We start from the raw sequence: 12717 nt of genomic DNA, 5'->3' as shown, positions 1-12717 counted from the left end.
TAAAAGCGCTAAAACACCCCCCCCCCCCCCCAAACGACATGTAGGGACCAACACCCCCCAGAGGACTTCCCGCCAGCTCCAGGAGTAATAACCACAGCCGAGGTCCCTCTGGGATCCAACGTCACCCACGGGGACTCCCAGCGCCTCCCAGAGGACCACTCGTCAACCCCAGGAGACGCCTCCCCTCACGACCAACGGACCCAGCCCCGGCCGTCTATGGCTAGATGGACCCACAGCCCTTTCCCCCCCAGAGGACACCACAGTCAAACCCTGAGGGCGGAAACTGGGGGGAAAACACCCCCCCCCCCCCCCCCCAGGTGCAGAGGTTACCTGGGAAACGCCCAGCATAACCACACTGCACCACTCCAGCAACGCCGACACTACGGCTCACACGGCTGGAGCCAGAGGAGAAGAGAGGGAACAAAAAGAAAATACCCCAAACCCCCCCCCTCCCCTCCCGGGTGCAGAGGTTACCTGGGAAACGCCCAGCATAACCTAACTGCACCACTCCAGCAACGCCGACACTACAGCTCACACGGCTGGAGTCAGAGGAGAAGAGAGGGCATAACAAAAAACAAAACAAAAAAAAAGAAAGAAAAAACAACAACCCAAATACCCCCCCCCACGACCCCCCAGGGGACCGTCCCATCAAACCCTGGGAGGTGAAACTGAAAAAAAAATAAAAAGAAAGACTAACAGACTGACATAAGGTTGCTCGGGTCCTTCTTTTTTTTTTTTTTTTTTGGCAGAACTGCAGGGTCACGACCCCAGACACTAAATAGTGAAAAACAAAATAATAACATCCCACGCAAAAACCAACTCAAAAAACACCCACACAAAATTAACTAACACAAAACAAATAAGTGACGTATACCGTTAAGCTTAAACAAATCGAACACACCTGTTCTAACTTAAGAGCTTAACGGTAATGTGACTAAGTCACCAAAAGAGGGAGCCAAAGTGCTAAAAATGAAAAAACCCCCTTTGGTGACAGAAAACAAACGAGCTGCATCTCCGTGCGCAGCTGTGTGCAACACACAACCAAAATGTGCTCAACTAAATAACGCCGGAGCTGATACAACAGACGCAGTAGTTATCTTTATCCGGGGAAACGGGGCTACAACTGTAACACAGGAAGCACCGCGACCCGTGCCACAGAGCTCCGCAGTGCGCGTGCACCCATTACAGACACACTCTTGCAGCTCCCGTTTAAACCTCTTATCCGGTCGGAGCGTGACGCGAAGCCGTCGCCAGTCACACTCCACCACGACCCACGGATAAGGCACAACACAGGAACACGGCTGCAAGAGAGCACAAATCAGTATTCAGCAATGGGTCTCAAACACGCACCATCCGGGCGGAGAGCACCCGCAACTGATCTGGATAACTACTGAACGTCTGCTGCCGCCTTCCCGGCGCGTTACCGTCTCTGCTACCGCTGGGTCTGTGATGTTTGGCCAGAGACTACTGTTATGAGTCGGACGCAGCTCGGAGAACCGACCAGCGTTTGAAGGACCCAGTATGAAATAAGCAGAGCACGGTACAAAGGCTAACTGAATTTAATACATAACAGTGATACAAAAAATAACAAAGTGCGGTCTGGCGTGGTGCGCTCCCAGCAGCGCTAACGGTCCGGAGCCAGAAGCTGTTCGGACCCAAGGACCCCGCCGACACCCCCCAGGTGGCCGCAACAAACCGAGTCTGTGAAAGAAGGAACCATTATGTGAGTCCACACTCTACACACAGAGAGAACACTTAAAGGTGTACAAACAGCAAACACTTCCTGGCTTGATTACTAATCAGCTTCCCAACCTGCAGGCATGGAACATCCAGTTCACAAAACTCCACTGCAGTGGAAGCCGATACATGACTAACATACAGCTCAATATAATAAAGGTGTGAGGGACACCACATTTACTGACTGTATAAATGTTAGTCACAAAATCTAACGTACCTCAGGAAGTGTGCTGACGAGCGTGAGACCTCACCCCCTCCTCTTTCACAGACCGTGCATCAAACCCTGGACGTTCTCTGCATCCACTGATGATGAGATGGCTCCCGAGACGACGATCTCACCCGTCTGGTCACAAGGTCGAGTCTCTGGCAAATACACACTGTATACTCCAGTCTTAAATGCCACCATGTTCCAATCCATATAGATGCACCTCAGCTGTGAGTCCTGACGAGCCGCAGGTGATCAGGGTGAGGTCCTGATAACCTCAGCAACACAGCCACTCAGTCCCAAATGCAAGCCACCTGGAAGGAAAAACAAAAGACAGAAACAAAAAGGCAGCCAGGCCCCCCAGCCATACAACAAGCAACCCAAGTAATCCACACATACAAAGAAATCAAGCCATAGATGTCCATAAATTAAGTTATGTGTAATAACACATAGTAGCATGGCCCAAGCAGAGGGTCACTTTGAGTCTGGTCTGCTTGAAGTTTCTTCCTCAAATCATCAGAGAGCTTTTCCTTACCACTGCCGCCTGTGTGCTTGCTCTGGGGGTTGGTAGGTTAGAACTTACTTGTGTGAAGTGCCTTGAGGTAACTTTGCTGTGATTTGGCGCTATATCATTGAAATAAATTGAATTAAATTAATGTGAAATGACCCAGGAAAAAGTGTTGAACACTTGAAAAAAGGGAGGTGCAAAAAGACATGGAAAAAGACACCAGCAGAAATCTATCAGAACGCAATCCTGCCCCTTTTTAGTGCAAATTAATATCAGCTGGTTCAGACTCAACTGCTGGTCTACAAAAAGGTCTCACACAAGAAACATCTCATGATGAGTAAAAGCAAGAAGCTCTCTCAAGCTCTTCGCAACCTAATTATTGCAACGCATACTGATAGCACTGATACAGAAGGATTTCCAACGTTCTGAATGTTCCAGTGAGCACTATTGGGGCCATGATCCGGAAGTGGAAAGAAGGAGAATATAGTCTTGACAAATGAGCGCAGAATTGAACTCTGAGGATGTCAAAATACACACCATGTTTGGAGGTCAAATGGCACTACACATCACCCCCAAAAAACCATACCAACAGTGAAGTTTGGACATCATGGTGTGGGGCTGTTTTTCAGAATCTGGCACTTCATTCATATGATTGAAGGAAGGATGAATGGAAAAATGTACCAAGACATTCTTGATAAAAATCTACCAGGATGACGAAAATGAAATAAGGGTGGACAATTCAGCAAGACAATGATCCCAAACACACAGCCAAGGAAACTGAATTGGTTTCAGAGGCTGAAAATAAAGCTGTTAGAATGGCCCAGCCAATCAGCTGACTTGGATCCAACAGAAAATCTATGGAAAGAACTAAAGATCAAAGTTCACAGAAGAGGACCACAGAACCTTCAAGATTTGAAGACTGTTTGTGTGGAAGAATGGACCAAAATCACACCTGAGCAACGCATTCAACTAGTTTCTCCATACAGGAAGCATCCTGAATGTTTCATTACAAACAAAAGCTTTTGTACGAAGTATTAAGTAAATTTCAGTTCGATGTTCAGTACTTTTCCCTGTGTCATTCCATTTTGTTACACATAAATTAATTTCTGTACTTATTTGTTTTGGTTTCTTTGCATGCTTGGATCACATTGGTTGTTACCAACATGTGTTGAAAGTGTCATGTTAATAGCAGCTTTAGGAATATATTTATGGAGAGAAACGGTGGCGTGTTCAGTAATTATTTTTCCTGCAGTGTCCTCTTTGCTCCGGTGCTGCTTGCTGAGCGTCCACAAGGCTTTAATATACCCGACCTTTGGAGTCAGTACATGGAAAGAGCAAAAAGGTCACAATGATATCAGCACCTTCTTATAAATAACAAGCATTCAGTTACACACAAGTGCAGCTCATTTATTTTAATGAGTCAGTCACAGATTCAGCTGGATTGCAAACTTTGATTGAATGTGTGAAGATCTCACATAGGTATTCATGTCTGTATAGCTGCATGTCATTTCATGTGTCCTTCCTTTAAAGGTGTAATACAATAAAACTTTTCACTGAGCTTATGCATGTCACCAGGTCTTTTAAAGATAAATATTGAAGTTTCTGGTTCAAAATATCATATAGATGCTGAAATTTTTATAATCAAAACTGCCTCATTTAGATGAAGAATAAAGTATCTTGTCGAAGGACACAGACAGTATAGCTGGATTCAAATCAAGCTCTACATATTGGTAACCAAAACCACTATACATGAAAATTCAGTAAGGTATATCTTATATATTATATTCCAATTCTAAGGTGGAACTATGCTAGTATACTAAGGTATATCTAAATATATAAAAAGGAAGAGTAAAATAGAAGAATAGAAAAGAGTAGAGTAGAGCTACTTAGCTGCCTGGTCTTGAGAACCAGGGATGGTAGGTTGAAAAGCTTTTTTATCCCATGGGAACTCTCCCTACCCACCCAAGTGGCTCAAGAAAAAAGTATATATAATAAGACATAAGAAAGATAAGACATCATATATATAACTTATATTTAAATATTAAGGGTAATAAACAACATATACAATAAATATGGTACTATATAATATACAGGAGTAGGTATTAAAACCTAAATATTAATACAGGAGAAGATTGTAGTATAGGTAATTTAGTATGTAGACTAGTAGTAAAATGAAATTATAGTTAGTAGGCTAAGCTATAAATCTGGTATTTTATTATAGAAACAGAAGCTATGATGTAATGTGTACTGGTATCTGTCTAAAGTAACTCTGCTAGCATACTATAGGAAAATAAAAAGCATAATCTATATGCTATCAAATGGAAACCTAAGAACTTAGGTACTATATGTTTATATCTTTAAAAGAACACATAAACTGATGAATCATTAAAAATCTACACCATGTAAAATAAAATTGTAAATAACGAAAATAAGCTAGTTATGGTTAGAAGAGCTAAATTAGCCATTAATAAGTCAACCGTACCTAGCAAGCTAATAAGAAAAACAAAAACGGTAATTAGTGTATAAAGTATAATAGCGTAGTTAAACCTACAATAACTGTATTAACAAGGTGTATGCAACATGTAATGGTTCCACATAAGTTTAATATGACCGACTTACTCTACTGTATGGGCTTGATTTCCCTTAATTCACATCACATCACTGTGCAAATGTTCTTACTGCCTGTTTTGATATTTGAGGTCAACATATGGAATTATCTTAAATGTGACATTACTGGCAACTAAAACTTTTCTAAAACAGAAAAGGAGAACGTAAAACCTTTCCTGGTTGTCCTTGACCTTAGGCTATACTGTGGTACACCATTAAAAAAGTTTACCTTTCACAACCTTTATCATATCCAGTGCTAGCAGTAAAGCCTCTGAGTGCTGCACTCACCTTTGACAGCTTGGGTGTATGCAACAAATACTTTCTTGAACTACTTGTTTCAGAAGGAATTAAAGAACGTGCTTGGGGCAGCTGTGTCAGAGATTCCAAACAAACTTTTCCCAAATGTTAAAAATCACACAGTGTAGTCACAGTGCATTCGGAAAGTTTTCACAGTGCTTCACTTTTTCCACATTTTTATCAACCTGGTCTCACGGCAAGTCATGATTCAGCAGCACGAAATATACATTAATCTATTGTTTCGTGATATTCTGACGTTTTCATCACGGCAGCACAAATTCATTCTAATTCATTCCGTGATGGCTGCACGAAATTAAAAGTGTGTGTGTGTGGGGGGGGGGGGGGGGGGTAGTCAGGGTTGTTATGGTTAGGGTGGGGGAAGGAGTAGGGTTAGGTTATGATTAAGGTTAGGGTTGGGGGTAGGAGTAGTGTTAGTAACAGTGAGTTAAAAAAAAAAACCCAGCCACGAAAATTTGACTTATTTCGTGATGGGAACACGAAAAAACAAAACAAAACAAACAAACAACCAACCAAAACATGAGGCTGGGTTGCATTTTTTACAGCCTTACTTCAAAATGGAGAAAATTAATTTTCCCCTTAAAATTCTACACCCCATAATGACAACATGAAAAACAGTTTTTTTGAAATTTTTGGAAATTTATCAAAAATAAAATACTAAGAAATCACATGTGCATATGTATTCACACCCTTTGCTCCGCACTCTAATAAATGAAACACAGGGGTGTTAAATGTAATTCATACTATTATTTTCAATATAGTTGCAATTGTTAATTTTAAGGATTTACGTAATAATGTTTGATTTGCTTTAATTAATTTCAACTACAACATTGTTTTGCACTTAATTGACAATGTTATGCGGAAAAAGTTACCTTAACTTTATCAATTAAATTCAACGTTTTATTTCGTAGAGTGCAATTACAGCCTCAAGTCTTATTAAATATGATGCCACAAGCTTAGTGCACCTATTTTTGGGCAGTTTTGCTCATTCCTCTTTGCAGCATCTCTCAAGCTCCATCAGGTTGGATCAGGTGTGTCATTGCACAGCCATTTTCAGATCTCTCCAGAGATGTTCAATCATATTCATGTCTGGACTCTGGTTGGACCACTCAAGGACATTAAGAGTTAAGAGGTTAAGAGTGCTCTGGAGCAGGTTTTCATCCAGAATGTCTCTGTACATTGCTGCATTCATCTTCCCCTCAATCCTGACTCGTCTCCCAGTTCCTACTGCTGAAAAACATCCCCACAGCATGATGCTGCCACCGCCATGCTTCACTGTAGGGAAGGTGCCTGGTTTCCTGCAAGCATGACGCCTGGCATTCAGGCCAAAGAGGTCAATTTTTGTCTCCTCAGACCAGAGAACTTTGTATGTCATGGTCTGAGAGTCTTTCAGCTGCTTTTTTACAAACTCCACATGGGCTGCCATGTACCTTTTACTAAGGAATGGCTTCCATCTGGCCACTCTACCATACAGGCTGGATTGGTGGATTAGCGCAGAAATGGTTGTCCATCTGGAAGGTCCTAGTCTCTCCACAGAGGAATGATGGAGTCTGACAGTGATCATCGGGTTCTTGGTCACCTCCCTGACTAAAAGGCCCTTCTCCCCTGATTGCTCAGTTTAGATCAGCGTCCAGCTCTGTGAAGAGTCTTGGTGGATCCAAACGTCTTCCATATATGGATGTTGGAGGTCACTGTGCTCATTGGGACCTTCAAAGCAGCAGAAATGTTTCTGTACTCTTTCCCAGATTTGTGCCTCATGACAATCCTGTCTCGGAGGTCTACAGACAGTTCCTTTGACTTCATGCACTGTCAACTGTGGGACCTTATATGTAGACAGGTGTGTACCTTTTCAAATTGTGTCCAATCAACTGCATCTAGCCCAGGTTTACTCCAGTTAAGCAAAAGAAATATCTCAAGGATGACCAGTGGAAACAGGAGGCACCTGAACTCAATATTGAGCTTTATGGCAAAGGGTGTGAATACTTACGTATATACATGTGATTTCTTAGTTTTTTAAAGAATTCTCAAAATCACTTTTTTCACATTGTCATTATGGGGTATTGTTTTGCAGAATTTTGAGGGATTTTTTTTTTTTTCCATTTTGAAATAAGGCTGTACCATAACATAATGTGGAAAAAGTGCAGTGCTGTGAATACTTTCAGGATTCACAGTATGAATGCGTCCTTGCAAAAATGTATGCAATGTTGTTAGAAAATGACATTGACTCTTATTTTCCTCTTTATTTGGTTGGAGAACACCACCAGAGAATGAACACAGGGAGAAAGTTTGCAAACAGTAACATCACCTCCTCTACTGAGATTGCATGATACCCACCAGGGACTGTTGATGATGTCATGACAAGCAGGATGTAATGACTTTTGATGACAATGTGAGCCCACTTCTAAGCTACTTGGGCATCTGAATGTGTGGAAAGACGGGCGCTGATACCGTTTCAGAAAAGGTCATCTTCATCTCAATAAGAATGCGCATACACACAGATGGAGCTACATATTTGCATTGCGTTAACAGTAAGTGTCATGTCTGTTTGCAGAGACATGTGGACGATAGATAAGGCACATCCATAAGCATCCAGAACAGTACACGCTCCTCCTGTGTTAGCCCAGTGTTCTGGGGTCCACATGAAAAGAAAGTCAGACACTAAAATGTCAAACAAAACACAGAACATAAAAAGGGTTAGGGTGAGTACTGCAAATTAGCAATGGAAAACTTGAAACACTGCTTAAAAGCCTTCAAATACTTATTTTTGTAATTAATAGAAGAGAATGCTGTTGTTGTTTACTTCCGACTTTCCCGTGCATGCGCACAGACTGGTAGTCAGAAAACTCCAGACTCCGAGCAGATGTGGTGAAAAAAATGTCAACTCTTGATCCCGAAGATCGAGAGAGATATTGTGAGAAATAAAATCTTTCCCATATCACCTGGTGGAGTCAGTGGCTGCAAAGAAAACCTGCACCCTCTTGGCCCTTTCTGGAACAAGTTGCCCACCCCTGGTTTAGAGGCTGTTATTTCTGCAAAAGGAGGATCTACTAAATAGTGATGTATTTTTTCTGTTGGGGTGCCCAAATTTATGCACCTACCTAATTTTGTTTAAAGAATTATTGCACACTTTCTGTAAATCCTATAAACTTCATTTCACTTCTCAAATATCACTGTGTTTGTCTGCTATATGATATAGTTAACTGAAATTGCTGATCCAAACAACCTATGAATTATAAAGGAAAATCATGGAAATCATCAGGAGTGCCCAAACTTTTACATACAACTGCATATATCATACATTTTAAGAACCTGAAAGCCACCAGACCAGCTAGAATCGAGCCACAGGTTCCTGGACAGTCGCCTCTGTGTTTCTTCTCGCTGGTTTTATTTTCTTCCGTGGCTTAAAGTCATTTTTCCATCAATGAGTCCAACTTTTCACATTGTGTACGTCCGTTGTCTGCAGAATCGCTCTTTTACATGCTCGTGTTCTGCTCGTCTGTAGGAATATTAATGTGTTTGGTTTCAAATCAATGAACCAAAAATTAGATTGTTGTTAGTTTGCAGCCCTCATAATAACTTCAGTCACAGCTTATAGCCTAAGTGTGGAGCTGCACAGAGCAAACCAAAGGAAAAAAGAAAAAAAAAATACAGAAGGGGCGTGGGTTTGTTTGTAATGTGATGAGTTCTAACACAGGGTGAGCTCATGTGATCCCATATCCCACCTGTACTGGACACAGTTCTGAGCCAAACCACATCCGATCCTTGAGACTAAATGGTTGTGTTGAAAATCTTTAAAATGGATTGTCATCCATCTATATGTGATGTGTTTTTTATGCACGGCACTGAGCTGATCTGTCAGCGTGTGATGGATCGCCGAGTGCACACTTTGAACAGTGACATCTTCAAATATTACGCACAGTCAGTGGCTGAATAAGAGTTTTCTGCCCGCCATTATGGTCCCTGCACCGTCACACTCTGGAGCACAACGTCATCGCGATGTCATCTATTGGCAGATTAAAGTTGACATGCATACCACCACCCACTGGACAGGGGTGGACTTTAGGGAAGTACTATCTGTTTCCATTCCCTGTTTTCCCAGGGCATCTTCCATTCTATGTTCTTGGCTTGCCATTGTTTCCTGCCATGTCAGCCTATATTTAGAGTTTGCTTTGAAACCTTTGACACACACGTGTTTTGAATATTGCTCAGGAGTTTGACTTGGCAGACGTAATAAAATCATCGGTGATTATTTATGTATTTATTTGTCTGTCTGTTACAGGGTTACGTCAAAATTACTGCACAGATTTTGATGAAATTTTCACCACAAATAGATATTGGGCCATGAAAGACTCCAATCAATTTTTGGAGGTGATCCAGATCTGGATTCTGGATCAGGTTTCACTTATAGGTTTTGAAGGATTACATCCAAACTACTTAATGGATTCTCTCCAGATTTACCAGTGACAATCTACCCAGGCTTTAGTGTATGTGAACCAGTGAATTGTTGAAACACTGCCTGTTCCATTAAAACCTCTGACAACTGATAACTTTATATTCACTCAGTCAAACCCTTTAGAAATGAGAAGGATTTTGTTGCATCCATTGTGGTCCAGAGAAAAGACCAAGTGAAGAGTTAAAAGGTGGCATTCTCACATTTCTGAAGTTCATCCATCATATTTATTGTCATAAACTTTCATATCATGGCACTGAAAGAATAAGCACAAAGCTGCTACTTGTCATACTTATATAATGTAACTTCATCCCCTGAAACTTTTGACAGATGGTGTGTACACTCACAGTCAGGGTGTAACCATATATCATAGCACAACATTAAGGGCATCCTCAAATTCCCTTCATGCACCTGTACTTTACCCAGATACCTCACCATATCTTCTATCTATCTATCTATCTATCTATCTATCTATCTATCTATCTATCTATCTATCTATCTATCTATCTATCTATCTATCTATCTATCTATCTATCTATCTATCTATCTATCTATCTATCTATCTATCTATCTATATACACTCAACAAAAATATAAATGCAACACTTTTGGTTTTGCTCCCATTTTGTACGAGATGAACTCAAAGATCTAAAACTTTTTCCACATACACAATATCACCATTTCCCTCAAATATTGTTCACAAACCAGTCTAAATCTGTGATAGTGAGCACTTCTCCTTTGCTGAGATAATCCATCCCACCTCACAGGTGTGCCATATCAAGATGCTGATTAGACACCATGATTAGTGCACAGGTGTGCCTTAGACTGCCCGCAATAAAAGGCCACTCTGAAAGGTGCAGTTTTATCACACAGCACAATGCCACAGATGTCGCAAGATTTGAGGGAGCGTGCAATTGGCATGCTGACAGCAGGAATGTCAACCAGAGCTGTTGCTCGTGTATTGAATGTTCATTTCTCTACCATAAGCCGTCTCCAAAGGCATTTCAGAGAATTTGGCAGTACATCCAACCAACCTCACAACCGCAGACCACGTGTAACCACACCAGCCCAGGACCTCCACATCCAGCATGTTCACCTCCAAGATCGTCTGAGACCAGCCACTCGGACAGCTGCTGAAACAATCGGTTTGCATAACCAAAGAATTTCTGCACAAAATGTCAGAAACCGTCTCAGGGAAGCTCATCTGCATGCTCGTCGTCCTCATCGGGGTCTCGACCTGACTCCAGTTCGTTGTCGTAACCGACTTGAGTGGGAAAATGCTCACATTCGCTGGCGTTTGGCATGTTGGAGAGATGTTCTCTTCACAGATGAATCCCGGTTCACACTGTTCAGGGCAGATGGCAGACGCGTGTGTGGCGTCGTGTGGGTGAGCGGTTTTCTGATGTCAATGTTGTGGATCGAGTGGCCCATGGTGGCGGTGGGGTTATGGTATGGGCAGGCATCTGTTATGGACAAAGAACACAGGTGCATTTTATTGATGGCATTTTGAATGCACAGAGATACCGTGATGAGATCCTGAGGCCCATTGTTGTGCCAACATCCAAGAACATCACCTCATGTTGCAGCAGGATAATGCACGGCCCCATGTTGCAAGGATTTGTACACAATTCTTGGAAGCTGAAAATGTCCCAGTTCTTGCATGGCCGGCATACTCACCGGACATGTCACCCATCGAGCATGTTTGGGATGCTCTGGACCGGCGTATACGACAGCGTGTACCAGTTCCTGCCAATATCCAGCAACTTCGCACAGCCATTGAAGAGGAGTGGACCAACATTCCACAGGCCACAATTGACAACCTGATCAACTCTATGCGAAGGAGATGTGTTGCACTGCATGAGGCAAATGGTGGTCACACCAGATACTGACTGGTATCCCCCCCCCCCAATAAAACAAAACTGCACCTTTCACAGTGGCCTTTTATTGTGGACAGTCTAAGGCACACCTGTGCACTAATCATGGTGTCTAATCAGCATCTTGATATGGCACACCTGTGAGGTGGGATGGATTATCTCAGCAAAGGAGAAGTGCTCACTATCACAGATTTAGACTGGTTTGTGAACAATATTTGAGGGAAATGGTGATATTGTGTATGTGGAAAAAGTTTTAGATCTTTGAGTTCATCTCATACAAAATGGGAGCAAAACCAAAAGTGTTGCGTTTATATTTTTGTTGAGTGTATATATATATATATATATATATATATATATACATATATATATATATATATATATACACCACAAGGAAGAAAGTTCTCCCCAACTGCCAGTAGTGAGCAAGCACATTGACAACAGTGATCAGAAAAAAATTCCCTCAGGTGTTTTTGGATTATAGAGAGAAACCTCAAGCAAACCAGGCTAAGTAGGGCAACCATCTGCTTTGATTAGGGTGACAGACCTAAGGGGCCCTTCACACATAGTGCGAAAAATGGCAAAACAGTGTGAAACAGTTCGAAATTAGAGCACGAAACTTCGCGCCTAAGGGCAGGTGTGCACGAACTTGGTGTGAGAGTTTGTGCACACGCCGGTGTTCGCTGAGCAGGAACAGTGCCAGGTGCACCACATGGCACCGCTTATGCGGAAGAAATAAAAACCACCTGGTATGTGTGGAACCACATCGCGCCGCTTATGTGGAATACTGTAATAACAAAAAAAAAAGAAAAAAAAAGAAAGGAAAAAACCCCACACCAACCGGGATGCAAACTTACACCTTTCCAAACCTCTGATTCCCAGCCACCTGTGAGTGGAGCGCACACACCCACATGTCAGTGTGTGTGTTTGCAAAGTCACACGTGTGGGGAACTTAGACAAATTTCACAGCAGTATGACAGTGATTGTCTGCAGTCTGTTGTCGTGCCAAGAGTGCGACTGGCCAC

The sequence above is a fragment of the Thalassophryne amazonica genome, chromosome 5, assembly GCF_902500255.1.
Source record: "Thalassophryne amazonica chromosome 5, fThaAma1.1, whole genome shotgun sequence".
NCBI classification, from domain to species: domain Eukaryota; kingdom Metazoa; phylum Chordata; class Actinopteri; order Batrachoidiformes; family Batrachoididae; genus Thalassophryne; species Thalassophryne amazonica.
Note: the sequence above shows the minus strand (reverse complement) of the source record.